The following is a 24,944-nucleotide window of genomic DNA, read 5'->3' as shown; positions in this document are numbered from 1 at the left end:
GGAGGCTGAGGGGAGATTTAATTGAGTTATATAAAAATTATGACGGACCTAGATAGAGTGAACAGGAAGGACCTATTTCCCTTAGTGGAGGGGTCAATGACCAGGGGAGGGATAGATTTAGGGTGGTTGGTGGAAAGATTGGAGGAGCGATAAGGAAACATTTCTTAACCCAGAGGATATTGGGAGTCTGGAACTGGGAGTGTAGAGGCAGAAACCCTCATCACATTTAAAAGATACTTGGGTGTGCACTTAAAGAGCCGTAACCTACAAGGACCGAGTGCTGGAAGGTGGGATTAGGGGAGGTAACTCTTTTTCGACTGGCTCAGACACGATGGGCCGAATGGCTGCCTTCTGTGTCGTAATTTTCGACGATGAACCAGTGAAGAACTTTTGTAGTCACTGTTGTAATGCAGGAAAAGAAGCCAATTTGTGGTCTAACAAGGTCCGACTAACAGTAGTGAGATAAATTACTAGATAATCTGTCTTGTTGGTATCGCAAATGTTGGGCAGAACATCCCTTGCCCGTCTTCCAACAGTGCCATGGGATTCTTTATGTCCACTCGAGAAGACAGGCATGTCTCATCTGAAAAACTGCACACCCAACAATGCAGCATTCTCTTCGTACTGCACTGAAATGTCAGCCCAGATTATCTGCTGAAATCTCTGGAGTAGGGCTTGAACCCACGAGTTTCTACCTCGGAGGTCAGGGTGTTACCTTTGAGCCAAGGCTATCAGGAGATATTAAGCCCAAAAATATCTATTTTAATAAGGATTAAAGGCAATGAAAGAAGAAAGACTTGGATTTATATAACGTCGATCACGACCACCGGAATTCTCAAAGAGCTTTACAGCCAATTAAGTACTTTTGGAGTGTAGTCACTGTTGTAATGTAGCAAATGCATGCATCAATTCGTTTTGGGCTCATGAGAGAAGAGAAGAAATTGTGTCTTTTAAAGAATTGAAAGATTTTTATTGCTACATCAAAAGGTGTAGAACAGATCAAGATCTCGTCCATAGTGCTGGAACCTTTTCTCTTTAGGTTGTGTGGATGCATATCAGAAGCATCAGGGTGCACAACGTTTAAATCTGTTACAGATTTTCGATTTGTTGACTATTGACTGGTGCTCCAGGTCCACAAAATTCAAATTCCTCAAACCAGCATCCAAAGAAAAATCTTGCATTTAAGGAAATCGCATCGTTAAATTATATCAAAGCGCATTATAGCGAATGGAGTTTTTCTGAAGTGCAGTTCATTTTGTGTCGGCAAGTGGGGCTGTTATTTGCGAACAGCAAGGTCCCATAAACAACACAACCATATTTTATTTTGCAGTGCTGATGGGGGGAGGAATGTTGTCCGGGATATTCCCTGCTCATACAACAACAGCAGCTTGTATTTATATAGCGCCTTTAACATAGTGAAACGTCCCAGGGCGCTTTACAGAAGTATTATGCGCAAAAAATTTGACATCGAGCCACATAAGTAGAAATTAGTGGAGGTGACCAAAGAGGTATGTTTTAAGGAGCGTCTTGAAGAAGGGAAAGAGGCAGAGAGGTTTAGACAGGTAGTTCGAGCTTGGGGCCCAGGCATGAACATAAGAATTAGGAACAGGAGTAGGCCACGAAGCCCCTTGAGCCTGCTCCGCCATTCAAAAGATCATGGCTGATCTGGCCGTGGACTCAGCTCCACTTACCTGCCCGCTCCCCATAACCCTTAATTCCCTTATTGGTTAAAATCTATCTGTGATTTGAATACATTCAATTAGCTAGCCTCAACTGCTTCCTCGGGCAGAGAATTCCACAGATTTACAACCCTCTGGGAAAAGAAATTCCTTATCAACTTGGTTTTAAATTGTCTCCCCCGTATTTTGAGGTTGTGCCCCCTAGTTCTAGTCTCCCCGACCAGTGGAAACAACCTCTCTGCCTCTATCTTGTCTATCCCTTTCATTATTTTAAATGTTTCTATAAGATCACTCCTCATCCTTCTGAACTCCAACGAGTAAAGACCCAGTCTACTCAATCTATCATCATAAGGTAACCCCCTCATCTCCGGAATCAGCCTAATGAATCGTCTCTGTACTCCCTTCAAGGCTAGTATATCCTTCCTTAAGTAAGGTGATCAAAACTGCACGCAGTACTCCAGGTGCGGCCTCACCAATACCCTGTACAGTTGCAGCAGGACCTCCCTGCTTTTGTACTCCATCCCTCTCGCAATGAAGGCCAACATTTCATTCGCCTTCCTGATTACCTGCTGCACCTGCAAACTAACTTTTTGGGGACTGGAGTGCATCATCATGCCCGGCAACCAAATTTTAATTTGATTTTACGTTTTAAAGTTTAATTTGTTTTAATTGCCGGTGCTTTTAGTGTCCCCCTCCCCTTTTATAGGGGGCACTGGAGGAAAAAAATTTGATTTTTAGTGCCCAAAAAAAAAACAAAAAAAAAAAGAAAAACACAAAAAAAAAAGGGGCCTTGTAAATGTCTGGTGTGTCATCCAGGTTGGGTGGCACCGATTAATGTTTTATGTTTTTCAGATAAACTCCAAAAAGAGTTTCTGTAGTGTAGTGGTTATCACGTTTGCTTTACACGCAAAAGGTCCCTGGTTCGATCCTGGGTAGAAACATTATGCCGCTTCCCTTCGATAGCTCAGTTGGTAGAGCGGCGGACTGTAATGGAATACTCAGCAAAGTCATCCTTAGGTCGCTGGTTCAATTCCGGCTCGAAGGAGCTAGTGTACCTTCCCAAAAAGAGTTTCATGCACAAGGACCAATCGTGGAGCAGTGGAGGCGTGGCCTATTCAGTTGGAGCTGAGCTGCAGTGAGGGAAGGAGCTACCTGCTTTGCTCCTGCCTAGGAAGGCCTGGAGAGCCCTGAGACCAGCCCAGGAAGAGAAGGAGGGAAGGGGCTTTCTACAATTCTAATCCATCTAGAGGGAGAGGAGGGGAGCTGCAAATTCAACCACCTTATTGCTGCTACAGAGTGTTGGAGAGAGAGGAAAAAGAACACCATCCAGTGTGGAAGGAGGGAGAAACTTCAACAACCAAAGGTGGGTGTGTTTTGGTGCATTCCCCCTAAAAGACTTTGTTGTATTGGTGGGGGGAGGAAAGAAGACCACTCGAGGGCCGGAACATCGCGGGGGGTGTGTGTGTGTGGAAGTGTGTGTGGGGGTCTTGCCTACAGTTAGGCCCCACACAGCACTGAAGCACCCCTCCCCCATTGCCTAGCCTGGGATAGCTGGAGCTACCAGGCTGAAGAATATTTAAGTCCCCTAATTAAACATCGTTGGGAGTGTGTGCCTGGGTGGCTCCAGCTACCCCAGGTGAAGACATCTTCTCCCCCCCCCCACCCGAAGACCACCCGCAAAGACTGTGTTTCTTTTTTTTTCCATCATCTGGGGAGTGCACCCCAAGAAAAACACCTACCCATCGCTGTGAGGGGAGACCTGCCCTCGCAGCATCCCTCTTTCCCACACCCCCTGTCTCTATCGCTCTCTCTCTGTCTCTCCCCTCTCTCTCTGAGAGCCCTTCCTCCTAATTTTAAAAAACAATTAAAACAACTGAGCAGAGGGAGCAAGGCCCCTCCCCAATTGTCAACTTGGGGAGAGGTGTGCCTCGTTAAGAGCTCCTCTGCTCAGTCTTATTAAACGAGGCCAATTAAGACCATTAAGGCCTGTGACTTTGGGGTGGGTGTGGCCCTTAAAGGGACCCCGTGATGGCGACCCTATCCACGCCGGTGGCGGGGCCAGCAAGGACATATGCGCAGGCGGCGTCCACATCCACGGCATGTCCTACGCCTCCTGCTGCCCTGCCACCTTTCAGATTGATTACGAAAAAACACGGGGTCAAGAGCTACACTCACCCCACAATGAGCATCGAGGAGTGCGTGCGGGCGATGGCTGGGGTAGTCGGCCCCTCGGCCATTGTCGCAGCCTCTAAGATGTCTGGGAAGGCTGTGTTCTTCCTGGGGTCGGAGCGGGCGGTGTCCCTGGCCCTTGAAAGGGGGCTCACGGTGGGCGGGACGTTCCTGCCGGTGGACCTCTCGAGGCCACCGCGCAGAGGGTCATCATATCAAATGTCCCGCCCTTTGTTCCCGCTGAGCTCCTCCTCCCTCACCTACACCAACTGGGGGGAGGTAAGGTTGGGGATTAACCCCATACCGCTCGGCCTCAGAGAGAACAGCCTGCACCACGTGTTCTCCTTCCGCCGCCAGCTTTTTGTCTGGCTGGCGCGGGAGGAGACGACGGAGGGTCATTTTAATGTGGTGCACGAGGGGACTGCCTACCGCGTCTTCTGGACGTCGGACGGCGTGCGGTGCCATGCCTGCAGGGAGGTGGGGCACGTTCGCAAGAACTGCCCCGCCTCCAAGGCCGGCAAACCACCGAAGGCGGCCAAGGCTGGCGCCGCCGCCACCCCTCCCCCTAGTTGCGTCCGCATGGCAGGAGCCGTAGGTGCGCGGGCATCGTCGAGGGCCTTCGTTTTCACGGCCTCCGGCAGGGGGGAGGGAGAGCGTCTGATCGGAAGGAAGGCGCGGAAGAAGGCGAAACATCTGAAGGCGGGTCCCCTCGGTGCGGCAGACGATTTGTTTACCGCGCTCGGCCCAACCCCGTCACCGGCGAGCGCGGGGTGCCCTGAGCCCGTGCCCGAGCCCTTGACTAATACCGCAGAGGGGTTCGGGCGCGGGCAAGACAAGAAAAAGGGGGGAGTGGAGCGGGAGGCCTCGGCAGACACGGGTGTCTCCCTGTCTCCGCGCCACCCCCGGGAAAAAAAGGAGGCGCCGCTCCAATGAGGCGGGGGGGGGGGGAACAACATCCCTTCGCGGAGGAGGCGGTGCCCGCCGCGTGTCCCGCGTCCCCCACCAGCGCCCCCAAGCTGCGCTGTAGGCGAGAGGAATCTGTCCCCGGGGAGGGTGAGGCAGCCGAAGCTGCCCGGCCGCTGCCTCCCGGGGATGGCGTGGAAGATCTGCCTGTCGTTGGGGGTGTGGGGCCAGCGGAAGAATGCGTAGCCGCCGGGTCGAGCGTCCCGGGGACTGAGGCGGGCGGGGCCGAAAAGGCCGAACCTGAGGCCGCCCAGCCAATACCCAACTTCCCCCGGAACTTGCTCGACTCGGCAGAAACGGAAATTTTTAATTTTAATGAATCTGTACACGCTGGGCCGGGGGGTGGCGGCGGGGAGGGGCAAGAACAACAACCCTCGCCCCCTACTTTGGAGCTGGGGTGCTTGGTGGACCTGGAACATTACTTTGACCAGGTCTCTTCGTGTTCCTCGGTTCCTGGGGCGGAGGAGGAACCCCTTCCGCTGTCGCTTCCCGACCCAGCACCAATTTTAAAAGAGCCCAATGGGGACTCCTCTGCCGACGATCCTGGGGGTGGGATCGGGGCGGAGCCAGGGCCAGATGGAGCGGCCGGGCCGTTTGCCGTACCTCGTGCGGTCGACGGGCCGGCTGCTCGCGGCGACCTCCCGGAGGGGGACGGGGACTCGGTGGAGGACGCGGGTGAAGATCTCGAGTCCATCGCCAGTGAGGCGGTGGATCTTCTCGCGTCCGTCGCTGAGACCCTCCTCATTCCTGCAAAGGAACTCCGGGACTTTTTGGTCCAGTGCCGGGGTCGCCGCGACCAAGCCCGTCTGGCCCTGGAAAGATGGTCCGAGCCGGTGTTGCTCGTCGCTTCCGTCCGCGTCGCCGCTAAAACCATGGCCGCGGGCGGGCCCTTATCAAAGGCACAAGGCCTTGAGCTGCGCCGGCTCAAAAAGTTCCTCGCTGGGCTGCTGAAGGAGTGGAGGTCAACAAAAGACTCCGCTCCCTCCCCCACAATAGGTTAGGTAGAGGTTGCACTATGCTTTTGTCATGAAGATAACCATAGCCAGCCTCAACATCAACGGCAGCAGAGAGGCACGCCGTAGATTTAACAATTTTTCGCTCCTGCGGGAGGGGAAATATGCGGCGTGCTTCCTGCAAGAAACCCACACCGTTCCGGGAGACGAAGCCACGTGGCTCCTGGAATGGCAAGGAGAGGTCCGCATGAGCCACCTCACCGCCACTTCTAGTGGGGTGGCCATCTTGCTAGCCCCGCATTTTCAGCCGGAGATCTTGGGGGTCGAGGAGCCCGTGCCAGGCCGCTTGCTGCACGTAACGGTTCGCCTGGGGGACGTGCCGCTCCATCTCGTGAACGTGTACGCCCCTCAGCCTGGCCTGCAGCAAACTCGCTTCTTTGAAGAGGTGTCCGCTCTTCTTGGCTCCGTCGACGTCGGCGACTGCATTGTCCTCGGGGGGGATTTTAACTGCACCCTCGAGGCGAGGGACCGTTCCAGTGCCCTGCAGAGCATGACGGTGATGGAGAAGTTGAGGGACCTGGTCGGGTCCTTCGACTTGGTGGATGTCTGGCGAAATCTCCATCCCGACTCGAGCGCCTTTACTTGGGTGAGGCCTGGAGTAGGATGGTCCAGAGTCGACCGCCTTTACGTGTCTCGGGCGTACGTTTCTTGCGTCCCGGCGGCCTCCATGCGGCCGGTGCCGTGTTCGGACCAGCACCTGGTGTGGGTGGAGCTCGCTTCGCTCCGCGCGAAGACTGGGTCCGCGTACTGGCATTTTAACAACCAGCTGCTGGAGGACGTGCGGTTCCAGGACTCGTTCCGTCGTTTCTGGGCCGACTGGAGAAGGAAGCAGGGGGGCTTCCCCTCCTTGAGGCTATGGTGGGACGTGGGCAAGGCTCACGTCCGCGTCTTCTGTCAAGAGTACGCGAGGGGGTCGACCAAGAGGCGGGCGGCCAGGGTCGGGTGCCTAGAAAAAGAGGTGCTCGACCTGGAGTCCCGTCTTGGTCAAGTCGTTGGGGACCCGGCCCTGCGGACGGTGTACGAAGCGAAGAAGGCCGCGCTAAAGGACCTGCAGCTCGTCGGGTCCCGAGGCGCGTTCGTGAGGTTGCGGATCCGGTTCCTGCGGGATCTGGACCGCGAATCCCCCTTCTTCTACTCGCTGGAAAAAAGACAGAATGTCCGTAAGCAGCTGTTGACGCTGCTGGCCGACGCCGGCTCTCTCGTCTCGGATCCGGAGGGCGTCAACAACAGGGCCCATGAATATTACGGGGCCCTGTTCTCTCCGGAGCCGTCCAGCGAGGAAGCACGTAGAGTTTTGTGGGAGGACCTGCCGAAGGTCAGCCCGGAGGGCGCCGAAAATCTAGAAGCTCCGCTAAGCCTGGCGGAGCTGACCGGTGCCCTCGACCGGCTCTCGAGGGGAAAATCCCCGGGGCTGGATGGGCTGACCGTAGAGTTCCACAGTGCGTTCTGGGACCTCCTGGGGGGCGACTACGCGCGGGTCCTGGGGGAAAGTCTGCCGACCGGGGAGATGCCCCTCTCTTGGCGCAGGGCAGTCATCGTCCTGCTGCCTAAGAAGGGTGATCTCCGCCTCCTTAAGAACTGGCGCCCGGTCTCCCTCCTCAGCACGGACTACAAGATCTTCGCCAGGGCGCTGTCTGCTCGCCTTGGTGCCGTGCTGGACCACATGATCCACCCCGACCAGTCCTACACGGTCCCGGGCCGGACAATCCATGATAACATCCACCTGGTCCGGGACCCTCATCCATTATTCCCAGGAGGCTGGTCTGTCGGTCGCCTTCCTATCCCTCGACCAAGAGAAGGCGTTCGACAGGGTGGATCACGACTATCTGCTCGGGACTCTGCGCGCTTTCGGGTTCGGGACGCATTTCGTCGCCCGGATCCGACTTTTGTACGCCGCTGCGGAGTGTCTGATTAAGGTTAACGGGTCCTTGACGGCGCCCCTTCGCTTTAGGAGAGGGGTGCGCCAGGGATGCCCCATGTCCGGCCAGTTATATGCCATCTGCGTGGAGCCTTTCCTGCGCCTCCTGCGGACGAGGTTGACTGGACTGACTCTGCAAGGGCCGGGCGTGGAGGTCGTCCTCTCGGCTTACGCCGATGACGTGCTCCTCGCGGTAGAGGATCCCGCTGACCTGCGGAGGATGCGTGAGTGCCAGGAGATTTACTCGGCCGCATCCTCCACCAGAATCAACTGGGAAAAATGTTCCGGACTCCTGGTGGGTCAGTGGCGGGTGGACTCCCTGCCGGAGGAGCTCGGGCCTTTTGCCTGGAGCACGACCCATCTCCTCTATCTGGGAGTCTACCTTAGCCCCGACGAGGAAGCCTGGCCGGCGAACTGGCAGGAGCTGGAGGCCAAGGTCGTCGCTCGCCTAGGGCACTGGACAGGACTGCTCCGAGTGCTGTCCTACAGGGGCCGAGCGCTAGTCATAAACCAGCTGGTGGCCGCCATGTTGTGGTACCGGCTGGTCACTTTGACCCCTCCCCCTGCGTTTGTCGCCAAGATACAGAAGAAGCTGGTGGACTTCTTCTGGAACAACAGGAAGCACTGGGTCTCTGCGGTGGTCGTGAGGCTCCCGCTTGGGGAGGGCGGTCAGTCGTTGGTGTGCGTCAGCACCCAGCTCGCGACTTTCCGTCTTCAGACCCTGCAGAGATACCTTTACGTCGAGCCCCCTCCTAGGTGGCGTGCTCTGGCGACGTATTTCTTCCGCCAGCAGCACAGCCTCAACTACGACATGCAGCTCCTGTTTGTGAGTGTGGGGGCGTCAGGACCGCCCTCCGGGAGCTGCCTGTCTTTTACAAGGAACTCATCAGGGTCTGGAACAAAGTCTCCACCAAGCGCAGCTCTCCACCGGCTGGAGTGGCGGCCGTCCTGCAGGAACCGCTGCTCGGGAATCCGTACCTCCACGACCAAGGTTTTAGGTGGTGGTCGGACGAGAGGGCTGTGGCTGGTGAGGCGACCAGGTCAGGGACCTGCTTGATGGCGGAGGAGCGGGCTGGATGGTGCCAGACACGCTGGCGCGGCGCCTAAATTCTGCCAACGTCCGCCACGCGGCCGATGCCATCGAGTCGCTAAAAAGAGCTCTGGGCCCCGACTCCGTTAGGTGCATCGAGGAGGCTCAAGCATGTGGGGAGATCCCGTCCGAACTGACCCCCGTCCGGACGGAATTCCTCATCGGCGCCAAACCCCGGAACCTCCCTCGGGGGCCGGCGCCTCACAACTTGAGCCGCCTTGGGGAAATACCCTCCGTGCCTTTCAGTTCCGCGCGGAGGGGTTTCCTGTACGGGCTGCTCCTGCACACTCTCAACTTTGCCATCCTTGCCTGCCGTCCGGACACGCCATGGCGTACCATCTTGCCGTCCGGAGGAGGCGGGGGTCCCCGATGGAGGGCACTCTACGCAGGGGTCCTCCCACTATTTGTCGGGGACTTGGCCTGGAGGGTGGTGCACGGAGCAGTGCCGTGCAATAAATTTTTAAGCGGTTCACGGGCTCCCAGGCCGCCTGCAATTTCTGCAGTCTGGAAGAGTCCATGTTCCATGTTTTTATTGAGTGCACGAGGTTGCAGCCCTTGTTCTGTTATTTAAAGGGGCTGCTCCTGAAATTCTGGCTGCACTTCAGTCCCACACTCCTGATCTTCGGGCACCCTGTGCGGAGGGGAGCGGGTAGGTCCGAGGGCCTCCTCGTAGGACTGCTCCAGGGCACGGCCAAGGGGGCCATCAGCCGGTCCAGGCAGCGGCCGGTCGAGGGGGTCGTTCAGCCAGACTGCCTGCCTCTCCTCCATGCATACATCCGGTCCAGGGTGTCCTTGGAGATGGAGCACGCGGTGTCTACTGGTACGCTTGCGGCCTTCCGCGAGAGGTGGGCACCGGAGGGACTGGAGTGCATCATCACGCCCGGCAACCAAATTTTAATTTGATTTTATGTTTTTAAGTTAATTTGTTTTAATTGCCGGTGCTTTTAGTGTCCCCCTCCCCTTTTATAGGAGGCACTTGGAGAAAAATATGTTTTTGTGCCCAAAAAAAACCCCACAAAAAAAATAAAAGGGCCTGTAAATGTTTGGTGTTTCCCCCAGATCGGGGGGGGGGGGGGGGCACGGTTTAATGTTTTTTGTTTACTCCCAAAAAGAGTTTCATGCACAAGGACCCCCAGGTCCCTCTGCACCGCAGTATGTTGTAATTTCTCCCCATTCAAATAATATTCCATTTTACTGTTTTTTTCCAAGGTGGATGACCTCACATTTTCCGACATTGTATTCCATCTGCCAAACCTTAGCCCATTCGCTTAATCTATCTAAATCTCTTTGCAGCCTCTCTGTGTCCTCTACACAACCCGCTTTCCCACTAATCTTTGTGTCATCTGCAAATTTTGTTACACTACACTCTGTCCCCTCTTCCCAGTCATCTATGTATATTGTAAACAGTTGTGGTCCCAGCAACGATCCCTGTGGCACACCACTAACCACCGATTTCCAACCCGAAAAGGACCCATTTATCCCGACTCTCTGCTTTCTGTTCGCCAGCCAATTCTCTATCCATGCTAATACATTTCCTCTGACTCCGCGAACCTCTATCTTCTGCAGTAACCTTTTGTGCGGCACCTTTTCGAATGCCTTTTGGAAATCTAAATACACCACATCCATAGGCACACCTCTATCCACCATGCTAGTTATATCCTCAAAGAATTCCAGTAAATTAGTTAAACATGATTTCCCCTTCATGAATCCATGTTGCGTCTGCTTGATTGCACTATTCCTATCTAGATGTCCCGCTATTTCTTCCTTAATGATAGCTTCAAGCATTTTCCCCACTACAGATGTTAAACTAACCGGCCTATAGTTACCTGCCTTTTTTGTCTGCTCCCTTTTTTAAACAGAGGCATTACATTAGCTGCTTTCCAATCCGCTGGTACCTCCCCAGAGTCCAGAGAATTTTGGTAGATTATAACTAATGCATCTGCTATAACTTCCGCCATCTCTTTTAATACCCTGGGATGCGTTTCATCAGGACCAGGGGACTTGTCTACCTTGAATCCCATTCGCCTGTCCAGCACTACCTCTCTAGTGATAGTGATTGTCTCAAGGTCCTCCCTTCCCACATTCCCGTGACCAGCAATTTTTGGCATGGTTTTTGTGTCTTCCACTGTGAAGACCGAAGCAAAATAATTGTTTAAGGTCTCAGCCATTTCCACATTTCCCATTATTAAATCCCGCTTCTCATCTTCGAAGGGACCAACATTTACTTTAGTCACTCTTCTGTTTTATATATCGGTAAAAGCTTTTGCTCTCTTTTTATGTTTTGCGCAAGTTTACTTTCGTAATCTATCTTTCCTTTCTTTATTGCTTTCTTAGTCACTCTTTGCTGTTCTTAGTCACTCTTTGCTGACGGAGGGCCACCAATGGTTGAGCGATTATAATCACGGATGCTCAAGAGGGCAGAATTAGAGGAGCACAGACAAATCTGGGGTGGGGAGGGTGGTTCTGGGGCTGGAGGAGATTCGAGATGAAAAATAAATGCAGTTCGGATTGAGTTGCCAAGGTGTGTGGGGGGGCTTGTGATAGAAGTGGGGGTTGTGTGGGTACTGAGGATGTGTGAACTGCAGGGAGTGGGGCCAGAATTGGCTCATCAGCTGGTGGCTGCAGTAGTGCTGGCACTGGGAGCAGATCAGGGCGCTCGTCGATCGCTTGCTGCCGTCTGTCTCAGTGACGTTGGCCGACGCTCAGTTGGCGCTCTGGGCTCGATTGTCCCGGCCTGGCTCTGTGATGCTGGCCGACGCTCCTCGCTCGATTGCTCCCGCCTGCTCCCGCTTGGTTTCTCTGGATCTGCTGTTTCTTCTTAGTAGTAGGAGGAGGAGGAGGAGGAGAGGCGGAGGGGGGAGGGGGAAGGGAAATACCTCCCCCCCCAAAAAAAACAACAAAAAAAAACACACACCCAACAAAGAACCAACCGATCCTCGGAACCCGGCCCCGCCAGCCGCAGGCTTACGTGCATAAAGCGGGGAGAGGTGTGTGTGGGGCGGAGCGGGGACCCTGCTGCCTGTGTACACGGTAGGCCCGAGCCCAAAGCTCCACAATCTTCCTGCCCCGCCCGGCTCTGTTCATGGCGCGTCAGATCTTCACGTCTGGAGACGTGAATCGCGCGCCCCCCCCCCCCGGCTCTGTTCATGGCGCGTCAAATCTTCACGTCTGGAGACGTAAATCGCGTGCCCCCCCCCGCAGCAGCGCACGGGCCGCGACCCTTGGGTCCATTGCAGGTTCTCCCTCTCCCTCCCCTCCCCTGCAGGCTGTGCTCTCTTGCAACCAGGTGTGGCACTAAACTATCAAGAGGCGGTAAAAACCAAAACCTCACCGATGAAATGTCACCAGCAAGCCTTCGCCTCTCCTCGCACATCTCCCATTTCCTGTGTAAGAACACTGTTCTCAGTATATCCTCACATCACGAAGACATTTTGTTTTATTTTGGGCATGGTATTTGGGATGGAGATAGTCATAATTTGGGAAATTCAGGAACTAAATTTCCCACTTTTGTGACACGCCATGAAAGCGGGTAGAAGTTTGAAATACACGAATGTTGCTGTACGCTTGTGTTGCCGTCTATAGCTTTTTTTTGCATTTTATTAATCAGTACATCTGTAACTGTCTTGGAACTTTGTCGAGATCGTATTCTACCCTTCTATGCAGACAACTGACAGCAAAACAGCTGTCTGTTCCTGCTGGAGTTGCTACACGTGCCATTCATTTTATAAAGATTGGTTTGCATATAGTATTGCAATTATAAATACAGGCAATGTAAGTTATATTTGTAAATTATCTTTTTTTAAATTTGTGTGAAGAAAAGTGATTCCGGATGTTTCGTGTGACTGCTTTTGTGGGAAAAGACCAGTTATTTTACTGTTGAGCACTCGAAGCTTCTGTCTTAATTTTGTATCCGCAGTATTCCAGTTCATTTATTGCAATTTTGGAAGGGACATTGGAATCGGGATGAGGCAGTATGCAAATGCTCTCTTATTTGCTGGTGTGACCATTTGAAATTTGTGGGTCTGATAGTTTGGAAAGATCTACTGTTAACACTGCTGATCAAGCTGAATCATCACACAAAATGTTCTGTTAGTGAACAAAAAAAACCCTGCTCTTTCAGTAGACTACCAGAGGGTACTCTACTCTGGTCCAAGTTGAGTCTTGATGTAGTTTTGTTCATACAGGTTTTGTTTATGAAACCTTTATAGTGCCATTTGTTTAACATGGTTTCTGTGCTCTCGGTAGGCATGAAGCTATATTACCAAATGCTTGCCAAAAGCTTTAAAACTGCAGTCAGTGGTCCCAATTCTGATTGCTTTAGCCTTAGTTGCACTTCTTTTGATGTACAGTCATTGAAAGCTTCAGTGTCAGCGTGACTGCATGTCACTAGATTTCATTATGTTGTGATAAAGCATTTGCTAGGATTTAGTTTGTGCATTAAGTCAAGATATCTGATCCAAACACACAAGATTCGCACTTTGAGCTTGTTCTTGTTGTATGGAACTCTTGATGTAAGCAAAATCTTTTAAAACAATAAAAAAAGGCCTGATCTGTGCGAACAATACGCATCCAATTACTCAGTTTTAAAATGCCGACTGCACAACATTGTTAATCCTCTGGCAAGGCATCACTTGGAGACAGCAGCACAGGTTAAACGACTGAATTATGTTGTAAACAATCTATTTCAAATTGCTGAAGTAACCGTACACAGAGGGCTCTTTGGAGGGGTCTCTTTAATGTCCATGTCCACATTTTATGCATGTAAAGTGTTTTTGCTGAAAATCATTTTTATAGTACGTTTTTGGGAGGATAGATGGATAAGTAATAATACTCAAGTTAAAAAGACAGTTATGCCACCAAATGTTTAGTATTTTTTGAATTGACAACTGATTAAATTGGTTGTGGGGAGAAGGACCCAGGTTTGAGCGGAATGTTTCTTGCCAAACCTGATGCAAGTATTTTAAAATATTCATATACCCAGGTGGGTAAATTTGTAAAATGATTACAGAATAAGCAAAATTAGTTTGTGCATTCATTTGGCAAGTTATTTATTTGCCCAACTTAACTGCGACACAAGCTTGAGGTGTCAGCTCAATGTTGATAACCGGTTTGAAGAATGGAAGCAGTGGGCAGTTATTAGGGGAGCAATATAAGCATGGGAGCTGTACCAAGTAGAGTACCTTGGGCATCAAGTTCTGCCAGGAAGAGTGCCCTGGGCATCATTTTAGGGAGCTGTACTCGGTGCAGTGCCCTGGGCATCAGGTCAGAATCCTAGAAGTTTACATGATGAGCTGAAATTTTCTCCATTCAAATACTGGGAAGACCGTAGCCATTGTCTTCGGTCCCCGCCACGAATTCCGTTCTCTAGCGACCGACTCCATCCCTCTCCCTACCATTTGTCTGAGGCTGAACCATATTTGACCCTGACACGAGCTACCAACCACATCTGTGCTATAACTAAGACTGCCTATTTCCACCTTCGTAACATTGCCTGTCCCTGCCCCTGTCTCAACTCATCTGCTGCTGAAATCCCAATTAATGTATTTGTTACCACCGAGACTTGACTATTCCAATGCACTTCTGGCTGGCCTCCCAAGTTCGACCCTACGTAAACTTGAGGTCATCTAAAACTCAGCTGCCCGTGTTCTAACTCGCACCAAGTCCCATCACCCCTGTGCTCGCTGACTTACATTGGCTCCCGGTTGAGCTATGCCTCGATTTTAAAATTCTCATCTTTGTTTTCAAATTCCTCCCTGGCCTCACCCCTCCCAATCTCTCTAATCTCCTCCAGCCCCACAACCCCCAAGATATCTCACTCCTTTAATTCTGCCCTCTTGAGCACCCTGATTTTAATCGCTCCGCCATTGGTGGCCATGCCTTCATCTGCCTTGGCCCCAAGCGCTAGAATTTCTTTACTAAACTTCTCTGCTTCTCTACCTCTCCTTCTTTAAGACGCTCCTTAAAATGTACATCTTTGAACAAGCTTTTGGTCATCTGTCCTAATTTCTCCTTGTGTGGATCGGTGTTAAATTTTGTTTGATGGTTCCCCCCTGATGGGCTTGGGATATTTTGCTATATTAAAGGCACTTTATAAATACAAGTTGTTTTGTGGCACAGAAGGAGGCCATTCGGCCCATCATGTCTATGCCAACCGAAAAAGAACTATCCATCCTCATCCACTTTGCAGCTCTTGGTCCATAGCCTTGCAGGTTACATCACTTCAGGTGCATATCCAAGTACCTTTTTAAATGTAATGAGGATTTCTGTCTTTCTTCAGGTCGTGAGTTCCAGATCCCACCACCCTCTGAGTGAAAAAAATTCTCAACAACTCTAATCTTTCTACCAATTACTTAAAATCTGTGCACCCTGGTATTGACCTCCTCTATGAAGAGAAATGGGTCCTTCCTATCCACTCTATCCAGGTCTCTCAATTTTATACACCTCAATTAAATCTCTCCTCAGCCTCCTCTGTTCTAAAGACAACAATCCCAGCCTATCCAATCATTGCCCAGAGCTAAAATTCTCCAGTCCTGCAACATACTTGTAAATCTCTTCTCTACCCTATCTCGTGCAATCACATCTTTCCTGCAATGTGGTTACCGACACTGTACGCAGTACTCCAGCTGTGGCCTAACTAGTGTTTTTCGAGTCTGAGCATAACCTCCATGCTCATGTATTCTGTGCCTCAGCTAATAAAGGAAAGAACCCTGTCTGCCTTCTTAACCACCTGTCCTACCTTCAGGCATCTGTGAACATATGCTTCAAGGTGCCTCTCTTCCTCGACACTTCAGTATCCTACCATTTCTTCTATGTTCCCTTGCCTTGTTAGCCCTCCCTAAATGCATTACCTGACACTTCTCCAGATTGAATTCCATTTGCCACTTTTCTTCCCACCTGAACTGTCCACTGATATCTTCCTCCTCACTGTCAACCATTCGGCCAATTTTTGTATCATCTGCAAACTACTTAATCATGTTCCCTACATTGAAGCCTAAATCACTGATGTATACCACAAAAAGCAATACTGAGGACCTAACATTGAGCCCTGCTGAACCCCACTGGGAATAGCCTTCCAGTCACAAAAACGGCCATTATCCTTTGCTTCCTGCCACTGAGCCAATTTTTGATCAACTTGCCACTTTCCCTTGCATTCAATAGGCTTTTACTTTTGGGGATCTGTACCAGGTGTATTGCCCTGGGCATCAGGTTGGAGAGTTGTACCAAGTGTATTACCTTGGGCATCAGGTTGGGGAGTTGTAACAGGTGGAGTGCCCTGGGCATCAGGTTGGAGAGTTGTACCAAGTGTATTGCCCTCAACATCAGGTTGGAGAGCTGTACCAAGTGTATTGCCCTGGGCATCACATTGCTAGCCCAGAGATTGCTGCTGGATCTTCTACTTTTCCTAATATGCATAAACAACCTGAATTGAGAATCGGGAACAGTAGCATCGTGGTTATGTTACTGGAGTACTAATCTAGAGGCTTGAGCAAATGATGCGGAGACGTGAGTTCAAATCCCACCATGGCAGCTGGGCAATTTAAATTCAGTTAATTAAATAAACCTGGATTAAAAAGCTAGTATCAGTAATGGTAACCATGAAATGACCGGATTGTTGTAAAAACCTAACTGGCTCACTAATGTCCTTTAGGGAAGGAAACCTGACGTCGTTACCCAGTCGGGCCTATATGTGTCTCCAGGCAAGGGCAACAGGCGCATGGGAACACCATCACCTGCAAGTTGCCCTCCAAGTCACACACCACCCTGACTTGGAAATATATTGCTGTTCCATTTTCATTGCTGTGTCAAAATCCTGGAACACCCCAACAGCATTGTGGGAGTGCTTTCACCACACGGACTGCAGCGGTTCAAGAAGGCGGCTCCACCACCATCACCTTCTCCAGGGCAATTAGGGCTGGCAATAAATGCTGGCTTTGCCAGTGATGCCCATATCCCATGAACGAACAAAAAAGAATTAGAATTTAGTCAAATTTACAAATGCTAACCTGAGCTAAACTTTCCAAGAGGGTTGAGCTGTGTCACATGAAGTTTAGTACAGACAAGTGTAAGGTGTTCAACAACAACTTACAATTCTATAGCGCCTTTGAACGTCCCAAGGCGCTTCACAGGAGCGTGATCAAACAAAATTTGGCATCGAGATATTGGGACAGGTGGTCCAAGAGATAGATGTTAAGGAGTGTCTTAAAGGAGGAAGGAGCGGTAGGGATGGAATTCCAGAGCTAAGGACCATGGCAGTTGAATACACGGCCCCCAATGGTGGAGCGATTTAAAATCAGGGATTCTCAAGAAGCCAGAATTGGAGTGCAGGGCTGGAGGAGATTCGAGATAGGGGGAGGGGTGAGGCCATGGAAGGATTTGACAATAAGGATAAGAATCTTAAAATTGAGGCATTGCTTAACCGGTAGCCAATGTAGGTCAGCGAGCACAGGGGTGATAGGTAAACAGGACTTGGTGAGAGTTCGGACATGGGCAGCCGAGTTAGACATAGAAACATGGAAAATAGGTGCAGGAGTAGGCCTTCGAGCCTGCACCGCCATTCAATGAGTTCATGGCTGAACATGCAACTTCAGTACCCCATTCCTGCTTTCTCGCCATACCCCTTGATCCCCCTAGTAGTAAGGACTTCATCTAACTCCTTTTTGAATATATTTAGTGAATTGGCATCAACAATTTTCTGTGGTAGAGAATTCCACAGGTTCACCACTCTCTGGGTGAAGAAGTTTCTCATCATCTCGGTCCTAAATGGCTTACCCCTTATCCTCAGACTGTGACCCCTGGTTCTGGACTTCCCCAACATTGGGAACATTCTTCCTGCATCTAACCTGTCTAAACCCGTCAGAATTTTAAACGTTTCTATGAGATCCCCTCTCATTCATCTGAACTCCAGTGAATACAAGCCCAATTGATCCAATCTTTCTTGATATGTCAGTCCCGCCATCCCAGGAATCAGTCTGGTGAACCTTCGCTGCACTCCCTCAATAGCAAGAATGTCCTTCCTCAAGTTAGGAGACCAAAACTGTGCATAATACTCCAGGTGTGGCCTCACCAAGGCCTTGTACAACTGTAGTAACACCTCCCTGCCCTTGTACTCCAATCCCCTCGCTATGAAGGCCAACATGCCATTTGCCGCCTTAACCGCCTGCTGTACCTGCATGCCAACCTTCAATGACTGATGTAGCATGACACACAGATCTCGTTGCACCTCCCCTTTTCCTAATCTGTCACCATTCAGATAATAGTCTGTCTCTCTGTTTTTACCACCAAAGTGGATAACCTCACACTTATCCACATTATACTTCATCTGCCATGCATTTGCCCACTCACCTAACCTATCCAAGTCACTCTGCAGCCTCATGGCATCCTCCTCGCAGCTCACACTGCCACCCAACTTAGTGTCATCTGCAAATTTGGAGATACTACATTTAATCCCCTCGTCTAAATCATTAATGTACAATGTAAACAGCTGGGGCCCCAGCACAGAACCTTGTGGTACCCAACTAGTCACTGCCTGCCATTCTGAAAAGTCCCCATTTACTCCTACTCTTTGCTTCCTGTCTGCCACCCAGTTCTCAATCCACGTCAGCACATTACCCCCAATCCCATGTGCTTTAACTTTGCACAGTAATCTCTTGTGTGGGAACTTGTCGAAAGCCTTCTGAAAGTCCAAATACACCACATCAACTGGTTCTCCCTTGTCCACTCTACTGGAAACATCCTCAAAAAATTCCAGAAGATTTGTCAAGCATGATTTCCCTTTCACAAATGCATGCTGACTTGGACCTATCATGTCACCTCTTTCCAAATGTGCTGCTATGACATACTTAATAATTGATTCCATCATTTTACCCACGACCAATGTCAGGCTGACCGGAGTTGTGAATGACTTCAAGTTTACGTAGGGTAGAATGTGGGAGGCCAGCCAGGAGTGCCTTGGAATAGTCAAGTCTAGAGGTAACAAAAGCACGGATGGGGGTTTCAGCAGCAGAAATGAATTGAAAGCAGGTGTGCGCCATACGGCCCTTCGAGCTCCGTCATTCAATAAGATCATGGCTGATCTTCGATCTCAACTGCACTTTCCCGTCCGATCGCGATATCCCTTGTTTCCCTGAGAGTCCAAAAATCTGTCTATCTCCGCCTTGAGTATACTCAACGACTTAGCATCCACAGTCCTTTGGGGTAGAGAATTCCAAAGATTCACAACCTTCTGAGTGAAGAAGTTCCTCCTCATCTCAGTCTTAAATGGCCTATCCTTTATCCTGAGAATATGTCCTCTCGTTCTCGACCTTTCAGCCAGGGGAAACAGCCTCTCTGCATCTACCCTGTCTGTTTCTCTCAGAATCTTATGTTTCAATGAGATCACCTCTCATTCTTCTAAACTCCAGTGAGTATAGGCCCAATCTATTCAATCTCTCCTCATAGAACAATCTGGTGAACCTTTGTTGCACCACCTCGAAGGCATGTCCGTCATTTCTCTGATGGTGCACAGTACTCCAGATGTGGTCTCACGAAAGCCCTGTACAATTGTAGTAAAACTTCCTTACTCTTGTACTCCAACCCCCTTGCAATAAAGGTCAACATGCCATTTGTCTTCCTAATTGCTAGCTGTACTTGAATGCTAACTTTGTGTTTCCTGTATGAGAACACCTAAATTAGATGAGCTTGAGGCATTGGAAAAATAATGGGAGAGGCACTTGGACAATGAACAGTTTTGATCGCTCGGGAAACATAGACATAGAAAATAGGTGCAGGAGTAGGCCATTCGGCCCTTCTAGCCTGCACCGCCATTCAATGAGTTCATGGCTGAACATGCAACTTCAGTACCCCATTCCTGCTTTCTCACCATACCCCTTGATTCCCCTAGTAGTAAGGACTTTATCTAACTCCTTTTTGAATATATTTAGTGAATTGGCCTCAACAACTTTCTGTGGTAGAGAATTCCACAGGTTCACCACACTCTGGGTGAAGAAATTTCTCCTCATCTCGGTCCTAAATGGCTTCCCCCTTATCCTTAGACTGTGTCCCCTGGTTCTGGACTTCCCCAACATTGGGAACATTCTTCCTGCATCTAACCTGTCTAAACCCGTCAGAATTTTAAACGTTTCTATGAGGTCCCCTCTCATTCTTCTGAACTCCAGTGAATACAAGCCCAGTTGATCCAGTCTTTCTTGATAGGTCAGTCCCGCCATCCCGGGAATCAGTCTGGTGAATCTTCGCTGCACTCCCTCAATAGCAAGAATGTCCTTCCTCAGGTTAGGAGACCAAAACTGTACACAATACTCCAGGTGTGGCCTCACCAAGGCCCTGTACAATTGAAGCAACACCTCCCTGCCCCTGTACTCAAATCCCCTCGCTATGAAGGCCAACATGCCATTTGCTCTCTTAACCGCCTGCTGTACCTGCATGCCAACCTTCAATGACTGATGTACCATGACACCCAGGTCTCTTTGCACCTCCCCTTTTCCTAATCTGTCACCATTCAGATAATAGTCTGTCTCTCTGTTTTTACCACCAAAGTGGATAACCTCACATTTATCCACATTATACTTCATCTGCCATGCATTTGCCCACTCACCTAACCTATCCAAGTCGCTCTGCAGCCTCATAGCATCCTCCTCGCAGCTCACACTACCACCCAACTTAGTGTCATCCGCAAATTTGGAGATACTACATTTAATCCCCTCGTCCAAATCATTAATGTACAGTGTAAACAGCTGGGGCCCCAGCACAGAACCTTGTGGTACCCCACTAGTCACTGCCTGCCATTCTGAAAAGTCCCCATTTACTCCTACTCTTTGCTTCCTGTCTGACAACCAGTTCTCAATCCATGTCAGCACACTACCCCCAATCCCATGTGCTTTAACTTTGCACATTAATCTCTTGTGTGGGACCTTGTCGAAAGCCTTCTGAAAGTCCAAGTTTACCACATCAACTGGTTCTCCCTTGTCCACTCTACTGGAAACATCCTCAAAAAATTCCAGAAGATTTGTCAAGCATGATTTCCCTTTCACAAATCCATGCTGACTTGGACCTATCATATTACCTCTTTCCAAATGCACTGCTATGACATCCTTAATAATTGATTCCATCATTTTACCCACTACCGATGTCAGGCTGACCGGTCTATAATTCCCTGTTTTCTCTCTCCCTCCTTTTTTAAAAAGTGGGGTTACATTGGCTACCCTCCACTCCATAGGAACTGATCCAGAGTCAATGGAATGTTGGAAAATGACTGTCAACGCATCCACTATTTCCAAGGTCACCTCCTTAAGTACTCTGGGATGCAGTCCATCAGGCCCTGAGGATTTATCGGCCTTCAATCCCATCAATTTCCCCAACACAATTTCCCGACTAATAAGGATTTCCCTCAGTTCCTCCTCCTTACTAGACCCTCCGACCCCTTTTTATATCCGGAAGGTTGTTTGTGTCCTCCTCAGTGAATACCGAACCAAAGTACTTGTTCAATTGGTCCGCCATTTCTTTGTTCCCCGTTATGACTTCCCCTGATTCTGACTGCAGGGGACCTACGTTTGTCTTGAAGAGGCTGAAAGAATTCTGGGACTGATATGTGTGCTCCAAATTTATCGTGTTATTAGTTTTATTGATTGCTACTATACAATGTTGTGCGATATTGCCAAATCAATTGTGCACAGCTTGCGTTGCACAAGTGTTTGGCCCAGGTTGCACCTTGAATACCGTCTTTAGTTCTGGTCACTGAGATACAAAGAAATATCCAAACCTTGAAGTCAGTGTAGAGAGGGGCCAAGGGACTGATTTTGAGTATCAGAAGGTTAAGTTATGAGGATTGGTGAGAAAAAGTTGGACTTTTCAGTGTTAAAAAGAAGTGAACAAGAAGGAATTTATGTCGGATGTCAAACACTAGAACAATTTCATCCAGAGTTTTATATTTTAAATTAAACCTCAACTGTAAACAGAGACAATGTTATAATTTAAAAAAAAATTGTTCCTGGGATGTGGGCATCGCTGGCAAGGCCAGCATTTATTGCCCATCTGTAATTGCCCTTGAGAAGGTGGTGGTGAACCACTTTCTTGAACTGCTGCAGTCCGTGTGGTGAAGGTCCTCCCAGTGCTGTTACGGAGGAAGTTCCAGGATCTTGACCCAGTAATGATGAAGGAATGGCGATATATTTCTAAGTCAGAATGATGTATAACTTGGGAGGGGAACTTGCAGGTGATGCTGTTTCCATGCATCTGCTGCCCTTGTCCTTCTAGATGGTAGAGTTTGCGGGTTTGGGAGGTGCTGCTGAAGAAGCCTTGGCGAGTTGCTGCAGTGCATCTTGTAGATTGGACATGCTGCAGCCACGGTGGTGTAGTGAGTGAATGTTTAAGACGGTGGATGGGGTGCCAGTAAAGCAAGCTGCTTTGTCCTGGATGGTGTCGAGCTTCTTGTGTTGTTGGAGCTGCACTCATCCAGGCAAGGAGAGAGTATTCTGTCACACTCCTGACTTGTGCCTTGTAGATGGTGGAATGGCTTTGGGGAGTAAGGAGGTGAGTTACTCACTGCAGAATACCCAGCCTCTGACCTTCTCTTGTTGCCACAGTATTATGTGGCTGGTGCAGTTAAGTTTCTGGTCAATGGTTATCTCCAGGATGTTGATGGAGGAATTTGGCGATGTTAAAGCCGCTGAATGTCAAGGGGCAGTGGTTAGACTCTCACTTGTTGGAGATAGTCATTACTTGGCACTTGTGTGGTGTGAATGTTACTTCCCACTTATGAGCCCAAACCTGAATGTCATCCAGATCTTGCTGCATGTGGGCATGGACTGCTTTATTATCTGAGGAGTTGCAAATGGAACTGAACACTGCAATCATCAGCTAACATCCACACTTCTGACCTTATGCAGACAAAGGTCATTTGATGAAGCAGCTGAAGATGATTGGGCAGGAGTTCCTGCAGCGATGTCCTGAGGCTGAGATTAAAGATAACTTCAGAATTGATGTTGAGAAGCACTTTTTAACAAAGTTATTAATGGCCTACTGGGGAAGGCAGTGGAGTCACAAATTCTGTAATAATTGAGACAAAGGGCTTCTTTTATCTGCACTTGCATTTGTGAACTGCTTAAAAACTAGTTCTATCTGACACCAAGAACATAAATTTAAGCACAGCTGACATTGATGGGTAAATCAAAATTTATGACAGAAATCATGGGTTTTAATTTTCAGGTTTATTGGCAATACCTCCCTCCCACGGCTCCTTTTTTCACTTAATTTTGGATTTGCTTGTTTTTTGGGAGGGGCAGTAGAGGGTGAAGTATTCCTTATCCTTCTGGCCTAGTTATGGATCCCCTGTTAAATAAAGGTACTGGCCATTGTAATACTACACTGCACAGAACAGAAGATCAAAGGTATTCCTGGTCTGCTGAAGTAGGTCAGCTCAGACAGCACAGCAGTTGGGCTGCTATGTTAGTCTCGGTGTCTTACTCCCGTTCGACTATGACTTGCAGTTCAGACTCTGTGCGCAGATGCATGCATCGTCCGCGTACTGCAGTTCGACGACAGAGGTTGGGACAGTCTTGGATCTGGCCTGGAGGCGACATAGGTTGAACAGGTTCCCACTGGTTCTGTAGTTTAGTTCCATTCCAGCAGGGAGCTTGTTGAGTGTGAGGTGGAGCATTGCAGCGAGTAAGAGGGTTGGCGCGATGACACAGCCCTGCTTGACCCCGGTCTGGATGTGGATTCGGTCTGTAATGGATCCGTTGGTCAGGATCATGGTTTGCATGTCGTCGTGGAGCAGGCGGAGAATGTTGCCGAACGTTTGAGGGTAGCCGAAACGGAGGAGGACGCTCCATAGCCCCTCGCGGTTGAGTGTCAAAGGCCTTTGTAAGGTCAAAGGCGGCCATGTACAAGGGTTGGCGCTGTTTGCTGCATTTCTCTTGCAGTTGTCGTGCTGTAAAAATCATGTCCGTTGTATCCTGTAGAGGACGAAATCCGCACTGTCGGTTAAGGAGGATTCTAGTGCCAACTTTCCCAGTGGCTGATAACGGAGATTTGTCTGCAGTTGTCGCAGTCGGACTTGTCTCCTTTTTTAAAGATGGTCACGATTACTGCATCTCTGAGATCTCCTGGCATGCTCTCCTCCTTCCAGAGCCACCTTGATAAAATGCAACATCCCCACCGACACCTGGGCGTCCCTGGCCAAAGTCCGCCCTAAGTGGAGGAAGAGCATCCGGGAGAGCGCTGAGCACCTCGAGTCTCATCGCCGAGAGCATGCAGAAACCAGGCGCAGGCAGCGGAAGGAGCGTGCGGCAAACCAGCTCCACCCACCCTTTCCTTCAAGGACTGTTCCACCTGTGACAGAGACTGTAATTCCTGTATTGGACTGTTCAGTCACCTAAGAACTCACTTTATGGGCCCAAGTTTCCACAAGAAAAAAAAACGGGCGCCCTCCGAGCTGGGCACCCGTTTTTCGCGCCTAAAAAAATCCTCGGTATTCTCCACCTACTTACAGGTCCTCTGGCCCTCGGCGCAGCCAGCACGAGCTGGTGGGGGGGGGCGGAGCCAGGTCCCTGCGCTGAAAACAGTGCCGGGACCTCTGCACATGCGCGCTACAGTGGGGCACGCAAGTGCAGTAGCTCCAGGCGCCGAACTGTGTGGGAGGGGCCCGAAGCACGCAGCCCCTAGCCCTGGCTGAATGGCCTCACTGGGGCTGCGTGAATAAGGCTCCTCCCACGGCCAGCTCCTGCTTCCCCCTCCCCCCGCCCCCTACCGGACCCGACACCTCCCCCCTGCCTCCGGACCAGACCCGCCACCGACCAGACCCGACCCGACACCCACTCCCCCCCCCCACCCCGCCGACCAGACCCGACCCGACACTCGCTCCCCCCCCTCTCTCTCTCTCTCTCTCTCTCCCCTCTCTCTCTCCCCTCTCTCTCTCTCTCTCTCTCTCTCTCTCTCCTCCTCTCTCTCTCTCTCCTCTCTCTCTCTCTCTCTCTCTCTCTCTCTCTCCTCTCTCTCTCTCTCCCCCTCTCTCTCTCCTCTCTCTCTCTCTCTCCTCTCTCTCTCTCTCTCTCTCTCTCTCTCTCTCTCTCTCTCTCTTCCCCACCCCCCTCCTCTCTCTCCCCCCTCTCTCTCTCCCC

General features: G+C 50.4%; 1 protein-coding gene and 2 non-coding genes across 11 annotated transcripts in view; all 3 read left to right on the top strand.

Moving 5' to 3' along the window:
• Positions 1-24,944, top strand: part of LOC139279984 (activating molecule in BECN1-regulated autophagy protein 1-like) — a 505,692-nt gene that overhangs the window by 6,078 nt on the left and 474,670 nt on the right. The window contains exon 1 of one of the 9 annotated variants that reach the window (XM_070899376.1): positions 11,645-11,819. The exons of 6 other annotated variants lie outside the window; for them this stretch is intronic. The gene's annotated coding sequence lies outside the window, so the exon portion shown is untranslated. Of the gene's footprint in view, positions 1-11,644; positions 11,863-12,106; positions 12,220-24,944 lie in introns of those variants that run through there. 2 more of the 9 variants (XM_070899372.1, XM_070899375.1) reach the window with 2 other exon arrangements.
• Positions 2,548-2,620, top strand: trnav-uac (transfer RNA valine (anticodon UAC)). The gene has a single exon. It is a non-coding gene; the product is annotated as a tRNA-Val (tRNA).
• Positions 2,633-2,724, top strand: trnay-gua (transfer RNA tyrosine (anticodon GUA)). The gene is given in 2 exon segments: positions 2,633-2,669; positions 2,689-2,724. It is a non-coding gene; the product is annotated as a tRNA-Tyr (tRNA).

Source organism: Pristiophorus japonicus, chromosome 14 (genome assembly GCF_044704955.1).
Source record: "Pristiophorus japonicus isolate sPriJap1 chromosome 14, sPriJap1.hap1, whole genome shotgun sequence".
Lineage (NCBI taxonomy): Eukaryota > Metazoa > Chordata > Chondrichthyes > Pristiophoridae > Pristiophorus > Pristiophorus japonicus.
This window is presented reverse-complemented; position numbering and strand designations above follow the sequence as displayed.